Source organism: Syngnathus scovelli, chromosome 8, assembly GCF_024217435.2.
Source record: "Syngnathus scovelli strain Florida chromosome 8, RoL_Ssco_1.2, whole genome shotgun sequence".
In the NCBI taxonomy this organism is placed as follows: domain Eukaryota; kingdom Metazoa; phylum Chordata; class Actinopteri; order Syngnathiformes; family Syngnathidae; genus Syngnathus; species Syngnathus scovelli.
The window spans coordinates 110,010-124,287 of NC_090854.1; the positions used below are offsets into that span (position 1 = coordinate 110,010).

Consider the following 14,278-nt stretch of genomic DNA (forward strand, 5'->3'; position numbering starts at 1 on the left):
GCTTTGAGTTCACAGGGAGCCATGCTCTTTATTCACTGTACATAGTCTGTCCTCTAGCGGTAAAAACGTGAACTGCAATGCTATGGCTGTCGCCACACAATGTAGGTTTTAAACTCGTGTTGTAGTTTCAGTGTCGGAGTTCAAACTAGGCTTGCAGTTTCCGAATGCCATTCGTGATGGGTGCTGTAAAAAGTTCTTGGCTTAAACGATTGAAGTGCACATAAGAAAAAAAAAAAAAAAAAAAAAAGCTTACGGTAACTGGTATTCCCAGGCGGTCTCCCATCCAAGTACTAACCAGGCCCGACCCTGCTTAGCCTCCGAGGTCGGACGAGAGCGGGCGCTCTCAGGGTAGTATTGCCGTAAGCCGTGAGACCGCTCAGAATTTTTCATTTTATAGACACAATCGCCCCTGAAACCATGCCAAGCAGCGGCGGGACTTGATGGCTGTGGTAAAAGTTTCCTTTCACAATTGACGTGGGAAAAAAAAAAAAAAAAAGGCTTTCAGCACCTGGTATTCCCGGACGGTCACCCTTCCCTTTTGTTTTTTTTTTTGTTTTTTTTACAACCAGGGCCGAAACAGGCTTTCTTCCAAGGCTTTTGGTGTTTTCTGGAAACATGGCTATCATGAAAAGTTATTGACAGCTTTTTATGCGGTAGCACGAATTTGCCGTTGCGACCTGCATTTTGCTGAATCAAAATAAATGCCTTGAAAAGTTTAAAAACACTTCATGGAAGTCACTTCACTGGTTTCTTTTATATCAAACAAATTGTTTTAGGTTATTCACCTGACATGTTTCGGCGGTTTCTTCCGCCTTCATCAGAGTGTCACAGATGTGATGGTGACGCGTCTTTATCAGCTGATGGATCAACATGTCAGGTGAATAACCTAAAACAATTTGTTTGATATAAAAGAAACCAGTGAAGTGATTAAATAAGGAAAAACAAAATGAACTTAGTACAATTACTTCATGGAAGTGTTGTGTTGGGTTCTTTTACAAGTCAAGCCTGCTGCTTTGAGTTCACAGGGAGCCATGCTCACTGTACATAGTCTGCTCTCTAGCGGTAAAAAATTTAACTACAATGCTGTGGATGTCACCACATAATATAGCTTTCAAACTCGTGTTATAGTTTCAATGTCGGAGTTTAAATTAGGCTTGTTGTTTCCGGATGCCATTCGTGATGGGTGTTGTAAAAAATAGCTTCTTAAACGATTGAAGTGCACATAAGAAAAAGAAAAAGCTTACAGCACCTGGTATTCCCAGGCGGTCTCCCATCCAAGTACTAACCAGGCCCGACCCTGCTTAGCTTCCGAGATTGGACGAGATCGGGCGTTCTCAGGGTAGTATGGCCGTAAGCCGTGAGGTGACCCAACATTTTGCATTTTATAGACACAATCGCCCCTGAAACTAGCGAGCGAGCCAATGAAGCCTTCAAAACTGCTTCGGCACATGGAGACCAAGCATCCTGCATTAAAAGACAAACCTTAACCACTTCGGGTTTCATTGTCTCCGATTACGCCTGGATGGGACCGGCTCGTTTCTGAGAAACAAGCTCGGTGCTCCCAATAATTCAACGTAATGGTGACTTTTATTTTTATGTGGTTTATATTTGTTTTTATGCCAGTCGTATCATTTTATTTAATCGTATTTACCGTATTTGCCGGTGTACAGGTCGACTCGGTGTATAAGTCGACCCCCTAAAATTCGACGGAAATTTACGATTTTATGATATATCCTTTGTATAAGTCGAGCTCAATTGTTGCATTATATTAAACTTCAAAATTCAATATGCGAAATTTATTGACGAAATGTGTTCAAATTCTGGGAGGCCGTGCGCATGCTGCTGTTTATAAGCACCGCGGAGGAGATCGCGGCCGGCGAGCTCGCGCACGCCGCCCGGCACCAACGGGAGGCCGGAAATAGCTCCAAGCCGACCGGATCGGCACTTTATAAGCACCGCGGAGGAGATCGCGGCGCCTCATTGGACTTCCAGCGGCCGGCGAGCTCGCGCACCCGCCCGGCACATCCGGGAGGCCGTGCGCACGAGCCAAGTGGCCGAAAATAGCCCCCGCCGAGCGGATCGGCTGTTTATAAGCACCGCGGAGGTGGTCGCGGCGCCTCATTCGACTTCCAGCGGCCGGCGAGCTCGCGCACCCGACCGGCACATCCGGGAGGCCGTGCGCACGAGCCAAGTGGCCGAAAATAGCCCCCGCCGAGCGGATCGGCTGTTTATAAGCACCGCGGAGGTGGTCGGGCGCCTCATTCGACTTCCAGCGGCCGGCGAGCTCGCGCACCCGCCCGGCACATCCGGGAGGCCGTGCGCACGAGCCAAGTGGCCGAAAATAGCCCCCGCCGAGCGGATCGGCTGTTTATAAGCACCGCGGAGGTGGTCGCGGCGCCTCATTCGACTTCCAGCGGCCGGCGAGCTCGCGCACCCGCCCGGCACATCCGGGAGGCCGTGCGCACGAGCCAAGTGACCGAAAATAGCCCCCGCCGAGCGGATCGGCTGTTTATAAGCACCGCGGAGGTGGTCGCGGCGCCTCATTCGACTTCCAGCGGCCGGCGAGCTCGCGCACCCGACCGGCACATCCGGGAGGCCGTGCGCACGAGCCAAGTGGCCGAAAATAGCCCCCGCCGAGCGGATCGGCTGTTTATAAGCACCGCGGAGGTGGTCGCGGCGCCTCATTCGACTTCCGGCGGGCGGCGAGCTCGCGCACCCGCCCGGCACATCCGGGAGGCCGTGCGCACGAGCCAAGTGGCCGAAAATAGCCCCGGCCGAGCGGATCGGCTGTTTATAAGCACCGCGGAGGTGGTCGCGGCGCCTCATTCGACTTCCAGCGGCCGGCGAGCTCGCGCACCCGCCCGGCACATCCGGGAGGCCGTGCGCACGAGCCAAGTGGCCGAAAACAGCCCCCGCCGAGCGGATCGGCTGTTTATAAGCACCGCGGAGGTGGTCGCGGCGCCTCATTCGACTTCCAGCGGCCGGCGAGCTCGCGCACCCGCCCGGCACATCCGGGAGGCCGTGCGCACGAGCCAAGTGGCCGAAAATAGCCCCCGCCGAGCGGATCGGCTGTTTATAAGCACCGCGGAGGTGGTCGCGGCGCCTCATTCGACTTCAAGCGGCCGGCGAGCTCGCGCACCCGCCCGGCACATCCGGGAGGCCGTGCGCACGAGCCAAGTGGCCGAAAATAGCCCCCGCCGAGCGGATCGGCTGTTTATAAGCACCGCGGAGGTGGTCGCGGCGCCTCATTCGACTTCCAGCGGCCGGCGAGCTCGCGCACCTGCCCGGCACATCCGGGAGGCCGTGCGCACGAGCCAAGTGGCCGAAAATAGCCCCCGCCGAGCGGATCGGCTGTTTATAAGCACCGCGGAGGTGGTCGCGGCGCCTCATTCGACTTCCAGCGGCCGGCGAGCTCGCGCACCCGCCCGGCATATCCGGGAGGCCGTGCGCACGAGCCAAGTGGCCGAAAATAGCCCCCGCCGAGCGGATCGGCTGTTTATAAGCACCGAGGAGGTGGTCGCGGCGCCTCATTCGACTTCCAGCGGCCGGCGAGCCCGCGCACCCGCCCGGCACATCCGGGAGGCCGTGCGCACGAGCCAAGTGGCCGAAAATAGCCCCCGCCGAGCGGATCGGCTGTTTATAAGCACCGCGGAGGTGGTCGCGGCGCCTCATTCGACTTCCAGCGGCCGGCGAGCTCGCGCACCCGCCCGGCACATCCGGGAGGCCGTGCGCACAAGCCAAGTGGCCGAAAATAGCCCCCGCCGAGCGGATCGGCTGTTTATAAGCACCGCGGAGGTGGTCGCGGCGCCTCATTCGACTTCCAGCGGCCGGCGAGCTCGCGCACCCGCCCGGCACATCCGGGAGGCCGTGCGCACGAGCCAAGTGGCCGAAAATAGCCCCCGCCGAGCGGATCGGCTGTTTATAAGCACCGCGGAGGTGGTCGCGGCGCCTCATTCGACTTCCAGCGGCCGGCGAGCTCGCGCACCCGCCCGGCACATCCGGGAGGCCGTGCGCACGAGCCAAGTGGCCGAAAATAGCCCCCGCCGAGCGGATCGGCTGTTTATAAGCACCGCGGAGGTGGTCGCGGCGCCTCATTCGACTTCCAGCGGCCGGCGAGCTCGCGCACCCGCCCGGCACATCCGGGAGGCCGTGCGCACGAGCCAAGTGGCCGAAAATAGCCCCCGCCGAGCGGATCGGCTGTTTATAAGCACCGCGGAGGTGGTCGCGGCGCCTCATTCGACTTCCAGCGGCCGGCGAGCTCGCGCACCCGCCCGGCACATCCGGGAGGCCGTGCGCACGAGCCAAGTGGCCGAAAATAGCCCCCGCCGAGCGGATCGGCTGTTTATAAGCACCGCGGAGGTGGTCGCGGCGCCTCATTCGACTTCCAGCGGCCGGCGAGCTCGCGCACCCGCCCGGCACATCCGGGAGGCCGTGCGCACGAGCCAAGTGGCCGAAAATAGCCCCCGCCGAGCGGATCGGCTGTTTATAAGCACCGCGGAGGTGGTCGCGGCGCCTCATTCGACTTCCAGCGGCCGGCGAGCTCGCGCACCCGCCCGGCACATCCGGGAGGCCGTGCGCACGAGCCAAGTGGCCGAAAATAGCCCCCGCCGAGCGGATCGGCTGTTTATAAGCACCGCGGAGGTGGTCGCGGCGCCTCATTCGACTTCCAGCGGCCGGCGAGCTCGCGCACCCGCCCGGCACATCCGGGAGGCCGTGCGCACGAGCCAAGTGGCCGAAAATAGCCCCCGCCGAGCGGATCGGCTGTTTATAAGCACCGCGGAGGTGGTCGCGGCGCCTCATTCGACTTCCAGCGGCCGGCGAGCTCGCGCACCCGCCCGGCACATCCGGGAGGCCGTGCGCACGAGCCAAGTGGCCGAAAATAGCCCCCGCCGAGCGGATCGGCTGTTTATAAGCACCGCGGAGGTGGTCGCGGCGCCTCATTCGACTTCCAGCGGTCGGCGAGCTCGCGCACCCGCCCGGCACATCCGGGAGGCCGTGCGCACGAGCCAAGTGGCCGAAAATAGCCCCCGCCGAGCGGATCGGCTGTTTATAAGCACCGCGGAGGTGGTCGCGGCGCCTCATTCGACTTCCAGCGGCCGGCGAGCTCGCGCACCCGCCCGCCACATCCGGGAGGCCGTGCGCACGAGCCAAGTGGCCGAAAATAGCCCCCGCCGAGCGGATCGGCTGTTTATAAGCACCGCGGAGGTGGTCGCGGCGCCTCATTCGACTTCCAGCGGCCGGCGAGCTCGCGCACCCGCCCGGCACATCCGGGAGGCCGTGCGCACGAGCCAAGTGGCCGAAAATAGCCCCTGCCGAGCGGATCGGCTGTTTATAAGCACCGCGGAGGTGGTCGCGGCGCCTCATTCGACTTCCAGCGGCCAGCGAGCTCGCGCACCCGCCCGGCACATCCGGGAGGCCGTGCGCACGAGCCAAGTGGCCGAAAATAGCCCCCGCCGAGCGGATCGGCTGTTTATAAGCACCGCGGAGGTGGTCGCGGCGCCTCATTCGACTTCCAGCGGCCGGCGAGCTCGCGCACCCGACCGGCACATCCGGGAGGCCGTGCGCACGAGCCAAGTGGCCGAAAATAGCCCCCGCCGAGCGGATCGGCTGTTTATAAGCACCGCGGAGGTGGTCGCGGCGCCTCATTCGACTTCCGGCGGGCGGCGAGCTCGCGCACCCGCCCGGCACATCCGGGAGGCCGTGCGCACGAGCCAAGTGGCCGAAAATAGCCCCGGCCGAGCGGATCGGCTGTTTATAAGCACCGCGGAGGTGGTCGCGGCGCCTCATTCGACTTCCAGCGGCCGGCGAGCTCGCGCACCCGCCCGGCACATCCGGGAGGCCGTGCGCACGAGCCAAGTGGCCGAAAACAGCCCCCGCCGAGCGGATCGGCTGTTTATAAGCACCGCGGAGGTGGTCGCGGCGCCTCATTCGACTTCCAGCGGCCGGCGAGCTCGCGCACCCGCCCGGCACATCCGGGAGGCCGTGCGCACGAGCCAAGTGGCCGAAAATAGCCCCCGCCGAGCGGATCGGCTGTTTATAAGCACCGCGGAGGTGGTCGCGGCGCCTCATTCGACTTCAAGCGGCCGGCGAGCTCGCGCACCCGCCCGGCACATCCGGGAGGCCGTGCGCACGAGCCAAGTGGCCGAAAATAGCCCCCGCCGAGCGGATCGGCTGTTTATAAGCACCGCGGAGGTGGTCGCGGCGCCTCATTCGACTTCCAGCGGCCGGCGAGCTCGCGCACCCGCCCGGCACATCCGGGAGGCCGTGCGCACGAGCCAAGTGGCCGAAAATAGCCCCCGCCGAGCGGATCGGCTGTTTATAAGCACCGCGGAGGTGGTCGCGGCGCCTCATTCGACTTCCAGCGGCCGGCGAGCTCGCGCACCCGCCCGGCATATCCGGGAGGCCGTGCGCACGAGCCAAGTGGCCGAAAATAGCCCCCGCCGAGCGGATCGGCTGTTTATAAGCACCGCGGAGGTGGTCGCGGCGCCTCATTCGACTTCCAGCGGCCGGCGAGCTCGCGCACCCGCCCGGCACATCCGGGAGGCCGTGCGCACGAGCCAAGTGGCCGAAAATAGCCCCCGCCGAGCGGATCGGCTGTTTATAAGCACCGCGGAGGTGGTCGCGGCGCCTCATTCGACTTCCAGCGGCCGGCGAGCTCGCGCACCCGCCCGGCACATCCGGGAGGCCGTGCGCACGAGCCAAGTGGCCGAAAATAGCCCCCGCCGAGCGGATCGGCTGTTTATAAGCACCGCGGAGGTGGTCGCGGCGCCTCATTCGACTTCCAGCGGCCGGCGAGCTCGCGCACCCGCCCGGCACATCCGGGAGGCCGTGCGCACGAGCCAAGTGGCCGAAAATAGCCCCCGCCGAGCGGATCGGCTGTTTATAAGCACCGCGGAGGTGGTCGCGGCGCCTCATTCGACTTCCAGCGGCCGGCGAGCTCGCGCACCCGCCCGGCACATCCGGGAGGCCGTGCGCACGAGCCAAGTGGCCGAAAATAGCCCCCGCCGAGCGGATCGGCTGTTTATAAGCACCGCGGAGGTGGTCGCGGCGCCTCATTCGACTTCCAGCGGCCGGCGAGCTCGCGCACCCGCCCGGCACATCCGGGAGGCCGTGCGCACGAGCCAAGTGGCCGAAAATAGCCCCCGCCGAGCGGATCGGCTGTTTATAAGCACCGCGGAGGTGGTCGCGGCGCCTCATTCGACTTCCAGCGGTCGGCGAGCTCGCGCACCCGCCCGGCACATCCGGGAGGCCGTGCGCACGAGCCAAGTGGCCGAAAATAGCCCCCGCCGAGCGGATCGGCTGTTTATAAGCACCGCGGAGGTGGTCGCGGCGCCTCATTCGACTTCCAGCGGCCGGCGAGCTCGCGCACCCGCCCGCCACATCCGGGAGGCCGTGCGCACGAGCCAAGTGGCCGAAAATAGCCCCCGCCGAGCGGATCGGCTGTTTATAAGCACCGCGGAGGTGGTCGCGGCGCCTCATTCGACTTCCAGCGGCCGGCGAGCTCGCGCACCCGCCCGGCACATCCGGGAGGCCGTGCGCACGAGCCAAGTGGCCGAAAATAGCCCCTGCCGAGCGGATCGGCTGTTTATAAGCACCGCGGAGGTGGTCGCGGCGCCTCATTCGACTTCCAGCGGCCAGCGAGCTCGCGCACCCGCCCGGCACATCCGGGAGGCCGTGCGCACGAGCCAAGTGGCCGAAAATAGCCCCCGCCGAGCGGATCGGCTGTTTATAAGCACCGCGGAGGTGGTCGCGGCGCCTCATTCGACTTCCAGCGGCCGGCGAGCTCGCGCACCCGACCGGCACATCCGGGAGGCCGTGCGCACGAGCCAAGTGGCCGAAAATAGCCCCCGCCGAGCGGATCGGCTGTTTATAAGCACCGCGGAGGTGGTCGCGGCGCCTCATTCGACTTCCGGCGGGCGGCGAGCTCGCGCACCCGCCCGGCACATCCGGGAGGCCGTGCGCACGAGCCAAGTGGCCGAAAATAGCCCCGGCCGAGCGGATCGGCTGTTTATAAGCACCGCGGAGGTGGTCGCGGCGCCTCATTCGACTTCCAGCGGCCGGCGAGCTCGCGCACCCGCCCGGCACATCCGGGAGGCCGTGCGCACGAGCCAAGTGGCCGAAAACAGCCCCCGCCGAGCGGATCGGCTGTTTATAAGCACCGCGGAGGTGGTCGCGGCGCCTCATTCGACTTCCAGCGGCCGGCGAGCTCGCGCACCCGCCCGGCACATCCGGGAGGCCGTGCGCACGAGCCAAGTGGCCGAAAATAGCCCCCGCCGAGCGGATCGGCTGTTTATAAGCACCGCGGAGGTGGTCGCGGCGCCTCATTCGACTTCAAGCGGCCGGCGAGCTCGCGCACCCGCCCGGCACATCCGGGAGGCCGTGCGCACGAGCCAAGTGGCCGAAAATAGCCCCCGCCGAGCGGATCGGCTGTTTATAAGCACCGCGGAGGTGGTCGCGGCGCCTCATTCGACTTCCAGCGGCCGGCGAGCTCGCGCACCCGCCCGGCACATCCGGGAGGCCGTGCGCACGAGCCAAGTGGCCGAAAATAGCCCCCGCCGAGCGGATCGGCTGTTTATAAGCACCGCGGAGGTGGTCGCGGCGCCTCATTCGACTTCCAGCGGCCGGCGAGCTCGCGCACCCGCCCGGCATATCCGGGAGGCCGTGCGCACGAGCCAAGTGGCCGAAAATAGCCCCCGCCGAGCGGATCGGCTGTTTATAAGCACCGCGGAGGTGGTCGCGGCGCCTCATTCGACTTCCAGCGGCCGGCGAGCTCGCGCACCCGCCCGGCACATCCGGGAGGCCGTGCTTAGCCTCCGAGGTCGGACGAGAGCGGGCGCTCTCAGGGTAGTATTGCCGTAAGCCGTGAGACCGCTCAGAATTTTTCATTTTATAGACACAATCGCCCCTGAAACCATGCCAAGCAGCGGCGGGACTTGATGGCTGTGGTAAAAGTTTCCTTTCACAATTGACGTGGGAAAAAAAAAAAAAAAAGGCTTTCAGCACCTGGTATTCCCGGACGGTCACCCTTCCCTTTTGTTTTTTTTTTTGTTTTTTTTACAACCAGGGCCGAAACAGGCTTTCTTCCAAGGCTTTTGGTGTTTTCTGGAAACATGGCTATCATGAAAAGTTATTGACAGCTTTTTATGCGGTAGCACGAATTTGCCGTTGCGACCTGCATTTTGCTGAATCAAAATAAATGCCTTGAAAAGTTTAAAAACACTTCATGGAAGTCACTTCACTGGTTTCTTTTATATCAAACAAATTGTTTTAGGTTATTCACCTGACATGTTTCGGCGGTTTCTTCCGCCTTCATCAGAGTGTCACAGATGTGATGGTGACGCGTCTTTATCAGCTGATGGATCAACATGTCAGGTGAATAACCTAAAACAATTTGTTTGATATAAAAGAAACCAGTGAAGTGATTAAATAAGGAAAAACAAAATGAACTTAGTACAATTACTTCATGGAAGTGTTGTGTTGGGTTCTTTTACAAGTCAAGCCTGCTGCTTTGAGTTCACAGGGAGCCATGCTCACTGTACATAGTCTGCTCTCTAGCGGTAAAAAATTTAACTACAATGCTGTGGATGTCACCACATAATATAGCTTTCAAACTCGTGTTATAGTTTCAATGTCGGAGTTTAAATTAGGCTTGTTGTTTCCGGATGCCATTCGTGATGGGTGTTGTAAAAAATAGCTTCTTAAACGATTGAAGTGCACATAAGAAAAAGAAAAAGCTTACTGCACCTGGTATTCCCAGGCGGTCTCCCATCCAAGTACTAACCAGGCCCGACCCTGCTTAGCTTCCGAGATTGGACGAGATCGGGCGTTCTCAGGGTAGTATGGCCGTAAGCCGTGAGGTGACCCAACATTTTGCATTTTATAGACACAATCGCCCCTGAAACTAGCGAGCGAGCCAATGAAGCCTTCAAAACTGCTTCGGCACATGGAGACCAAGCATCCTGCATTAAAAGACAAACCTTAACCACTTCGGGTTTCATTGTCTCCGATTACGCCTGGATGGGACCGGCTCGTTTCTGAGAAACAAGCTCGGTGCTCCCAATAATTCAACGTAATGGTGACTTTTATTTTTATGTGGTTTATATTTGTTTTTATGCCAGTCGTATCATTTTATTTAATCGTATTTACCGTATTTGCCGGTGTACAGGTCGACTCGGTGTATAAGTCGACCCCCTAAAATTCGACGGAAATTTACGATTTTATGATATATCCTTTGTATAAGTCGAGCTCAATTGTTGCATTATATTAAACTTCAAAATTCAATATGCGAAATTTATTGACGAAATGTGTTCAAATTCTGGGAGGCCGTGCGCATGCTGCTGTTTATAAGCACCGCGGAGGAGATCGCGGCCGGCGAGCTCGCGCACGCCGCCCGGCACCAACGGGAGGCCGGAAATAGCTCCAAGCCGAGCGGATCGGCACTTTATAAGCACCGCGGAGGAGATCGCGGCGCCTCATTGGACTTCCAGCGGCCGGCGAGCTCGCGCACCCGCCCGGCACATCCGGGAGGCCGTGCGCACGAGCCAAGTGGCCGAAAATAGCCCCCGCCGAGCGGATCGGCTGTTTATAAGCACCGCGGAGGTGGTCGCGGCGCCTCATTCGACTTCCAGCGGCCGGCGAGCTCGCGCACCCGCCCGGCACATCCGGGAGGCCGTGCGCACGAGCCAAGTGGCCGAAAATAGCCCCCGCCGAGCGGATCGGCTGTTTATAAGCACCGCGGAGGTGGTCGGGCGCCTCATTCGACTTCCAGCGGCCGGCGAGCTCGCGCACCCGCCCGGCACATCCGGGAGGCCGTGCGCACGAGCCAAGTGGCCGAAAATAGCCCCCGCCGAGCGGATCGGCTGTTTATAAGCACCGCGGAGGTGGTCGCGGCGCCTCATTCGACTTCCAGCGGCCGGCGAGCTCGCGCACCCGCCCGGCACATCCGGGAGGCCGTGCGCACGAGCCAAGTGACCGAAAATAGCCCCCGCCGAGCGGATCGGCTGTTTATAAGCACCGCGGAGGTGGTCGGGCGCCTCATTCGACTTCCAGCGGCCGGCGAGCTCGCGCACCCGCCCGGCACATCCGGGAGGCCGTGCGCACGAGCCAAGTGGCCGAAAATAGCCCCCGCCGAGCGGATCGGCTGTTTATAAGCACCGCGGAGGTGGTCGCGGCGCCTCATTCGACTTCCAGCGGCCGGCGAGCTCGCGCACCCGCCCGGCACATCAAGGAGGCCGTGCGCACGAGCCAAGTGACCGAAAATAGCCCCCGCCGAGCGGATCGGCTGTTTATAAGCACCGCGGAGGTGGTCGCGGCGCCTCATTCGACTTCCAGCGGCCGGCGAGCTCGCGCACCCGCCCGGCACATCCGGGAGGCCGTGCGCACGAGCCAAGTGGCCGAAAATAGCCCCCGCCGAGCGGATCGGCTGTTTATAAGCACCGCGGAGGTGGTCGCGGCGCCTCATTCGACTTCCAGCGGCCGGCGAGCCCGCGCACCCGCCCGGCACATCCGGGAGGCCGTGCGCACGAGCCAAGTGGCCGAAAATAGCCCCCGCCGAGCGGATCGGCTGTTTATAAGCACCGCGGAGGTGGTCGCGGCGCCTCATTCGACTTCCAGCGGCCGGCGAGCTCGCGCACCCGCCCGGCACATCCGGGAGGCCGTGCGCACGAGCCAAGTGGCCGAAAATAGCCCCCGCCGAGCGGATCGGCTGTTTATAAGCACCGCGGAGGTGGTCGCGGCGCCTCATTCGACTTCCAGCGGCCGGCGAGCTCGCGCACCCGCCCGGCACATCCGGGAGGCCGTGCGCACGAGCCAAGTGGCCGAAAATAGCCCCCGCCGAGCGGATCGGCTGTTTATAAGCACCGCGGAGGTGGTCGCGGCGCCTCATTCGACTTCCAGCGGCCGGCGAGCTCGCGCACCCGCCCGGCACATCCGGGAGGCCGTGCGCACGAGCCAAGTGGCCGAAAATAGCCCCCGCCGAGCGGATCGGCTGTTTATAAGCACCGCGGAGGTGGTCGCGGCGCCTCATTCGACTTCCAGCGGCCGGCGAGCTCGCGCACCCGCCCGGCATATCCGGGAGGCCGTGCGCACGAGCCAAGTGGCCGAAAATAGCCCCCGCCGAGCGAATCGGCTGTTTATAAGCACCGAGGAGGTGGTCGCGGCGCCTCATTCGACTTCCAGCGGCCGGCGAGCCCGCGCACCCGCCCGGCACATCCGGGAGGCCGTGCGCACGAGCCAAGTGGCCGAAAATAGCCCCCGCCGAGCGGATCGGCTGTTTATAAGCACCGCGGAGGTGGTCGCGGCGCCTCATTCGACTTCCAGCGGCCGGCGAGCTCGCGCACCCGCCCGGCACATCCGGGAGGCCGTGCGCACGAGCCAAGTGGCCGAAAATAGCCCCCGCCGAGCGGATCGGCTGTTTATAAGCACCGCGGAGGTGGTCGCGGCGCCTCATTCGACTTCCAGCGGCCGGCGAGCTCGCGCACCCGCCCGGCACATCCGGGAGGCCGTGCGCACGAGCCAAGTGGCCGAAAATAGCCCCCGCCGAGCGGATCGGCTGTTTATAAGCACCGCGGAGGTGGTCGCGGCGCCTCATTCGACTTCCAGCGGCCGGCGAGCTCGCGCACCCGCCCGGCACATCCGGGAGGCCGTGCGCACGAGCCAAGTGGCCGAAAATAGCCCCCGCCGAGCGGATCGGCTGTTTATAAGCACCGCGGAGGTGGTCGCGGCGCCTCATTCGACTTCCAGCGGCCGGCGAGCTCGCGCACCCGCCCGGCACATCCGGGAGGCCGTGCGCACGAGCCAAGTGGCCGAAAATAGCCCCCGCCGAGCGGATCGGCTGTTTATAAGCACCGCGGAGGTGGTCGCGGCGCCTCATTCGACTTCCAACGGGCTGCGCACTCGCGCACGCCGCCCGGTTCAAATTTTCTAAGTGCAACGCACAATGAGATGCATGAGAAACGGCCTTGGTTACCATCACATTTGAAGCGATGAATACGAAGTTAAATTTTATGACTCGGTGTATAAGTCGAGGTCGATTTTTTTCGGTCGATTTTGGATCGAAAAAGGTCGACCAATACACCGGCAAATACGGTATATATACTTATTATAAATGTAGTATTTATTTATATTGATTTATTGTTTATTTATATATATAAAGGCAGGTCCGCAAAAATATTTCTGACGCGTAGCCGGTCCGTGGCGCAAGAAAGGTTGGGGACCACTAGTCTAAAAGAATCTGGCCGTAACTGGAATAGGGTTCTACGCGAATGCCCAACGGAAAAGTGAAGTGCACAAAACCTGCATTTGGCTGTATCAAAATAAATGTCATGAAAAAGGTAAAAACACTACATGGAAGCGCAATGTGTTGTGCTGGGTTCTTTTACAAGTAAAGACTGCTGCTTTGAGTTCACAGGGAGCCATGCTCTTTATTCACTGTACATAGTCTGTCCTCTAGCGGTAAAAACGTGAACTGCAATGCTATGGCTGTCGCCACACAATGTAGGTTTTAAACTCGTGTTGTAGTTTCAGTGTCGGAGTTCAAACTAGGCTTGCAGTTTCCGAATGCCATTCGTGATGGGTGCTGTAAAAAGTTCTTGGCTTAAACGATTGAAGTGCACATAAGAAAAAAAAAAAAAAAAAAAAAAGCTTACGGTAACTGGTATTCCCAGGCGGTCTCCCATCCAAGTACTAACCAGGCCCGACCCTGCTTAGCCTCCGAGGTCGGACGAGAGCGGGCGCTCTCAGGGTAGTATTGCCGTAAGCCGTGAGACCGCTCAGAATTTTTCATTTTATAGACACAATCGCCCCTGAAACCATGCCAAGCAGCGGCGGGACTTGATGGCTGTGGTAAAAGTTTCCTTTCACAATTGACGTGGGAAAAAAAAAAAAAAAAAGGCTTTCAGCACCTGGTATTCCCGGACGGTCACCCTTCCCTTTTGTTTTTTTTTTTGTTTTTTTTACAACCAGGGCCGAAACAGGCTTTCTTCCAAGGCTTTTGGTGTTTTCTGGAAACATGGCTATCATGAAAAGTTATTGACAGCTTTTTATGCGGTAGCACGAATTTGCCGTTGCGACCTGCATTTTGCTGAATCAAAATAAATGCCTTGAAAAGTTTAAAAACACTTCATGGAAGTCACTTCACTGGTTTCTTTTATATCAAACAAATTGTTTTAGGTTATTCACCTGACATGTTTCGGCGGTTTCTTCCGCCTTCATCAGAGTGTCACAGATGTGATGGTGACGCGTCTTTATCAGCTGATGGATCAACATGTCAGGTGAATAA

General features: G+C 60.6%; 2 non-coding genes and 2 pseudogenes across 2 annotated transcripts; all 4 read right to left on the reverse strand.

Annotated features, from left to right (window-relative positions):
• Positions 1–246: 246 nt before the first annotated feature.
• On the reverse strand, positions 247–365 carry LOC125974356 (5S ribosomal RNA; annotated as a pseudogene).
• An 872-nt stretch (positions 366–1,237) lies between these two features.
• On the reverse strand, positions 1,238–1,356 carry LOC125974253 (5S ribosomal RNA). Its single transcript, XR_007483424.1, has one exon. It is a non-coding gene; the product is annotated as a 5S ribosomal RNA (ribosomal RNA).
• An 8,376-nt stretch (positions 1,357–9,732) lies between these two features.
• LOC125974268 (5S ribosomal RNA) lies at positions 9,733–9,851 on the reverse strand. Its single transcript, XR_007483438.1, has one exon. It is a non-coding gene; the product is annotated as a 5S ribosomal RNA (ribosomal RNA).
• A 3,788-nt stretch (positions 9,852–13,639) lies between these two features.
• Positions 13,640–13,758, reverse strand: LOC125974357 (5S ribosomal RNA; annotated as a pseudogene).
• Between the last annotated feature and the right edge of the window lie 520 nt (positions 13,759–14,278).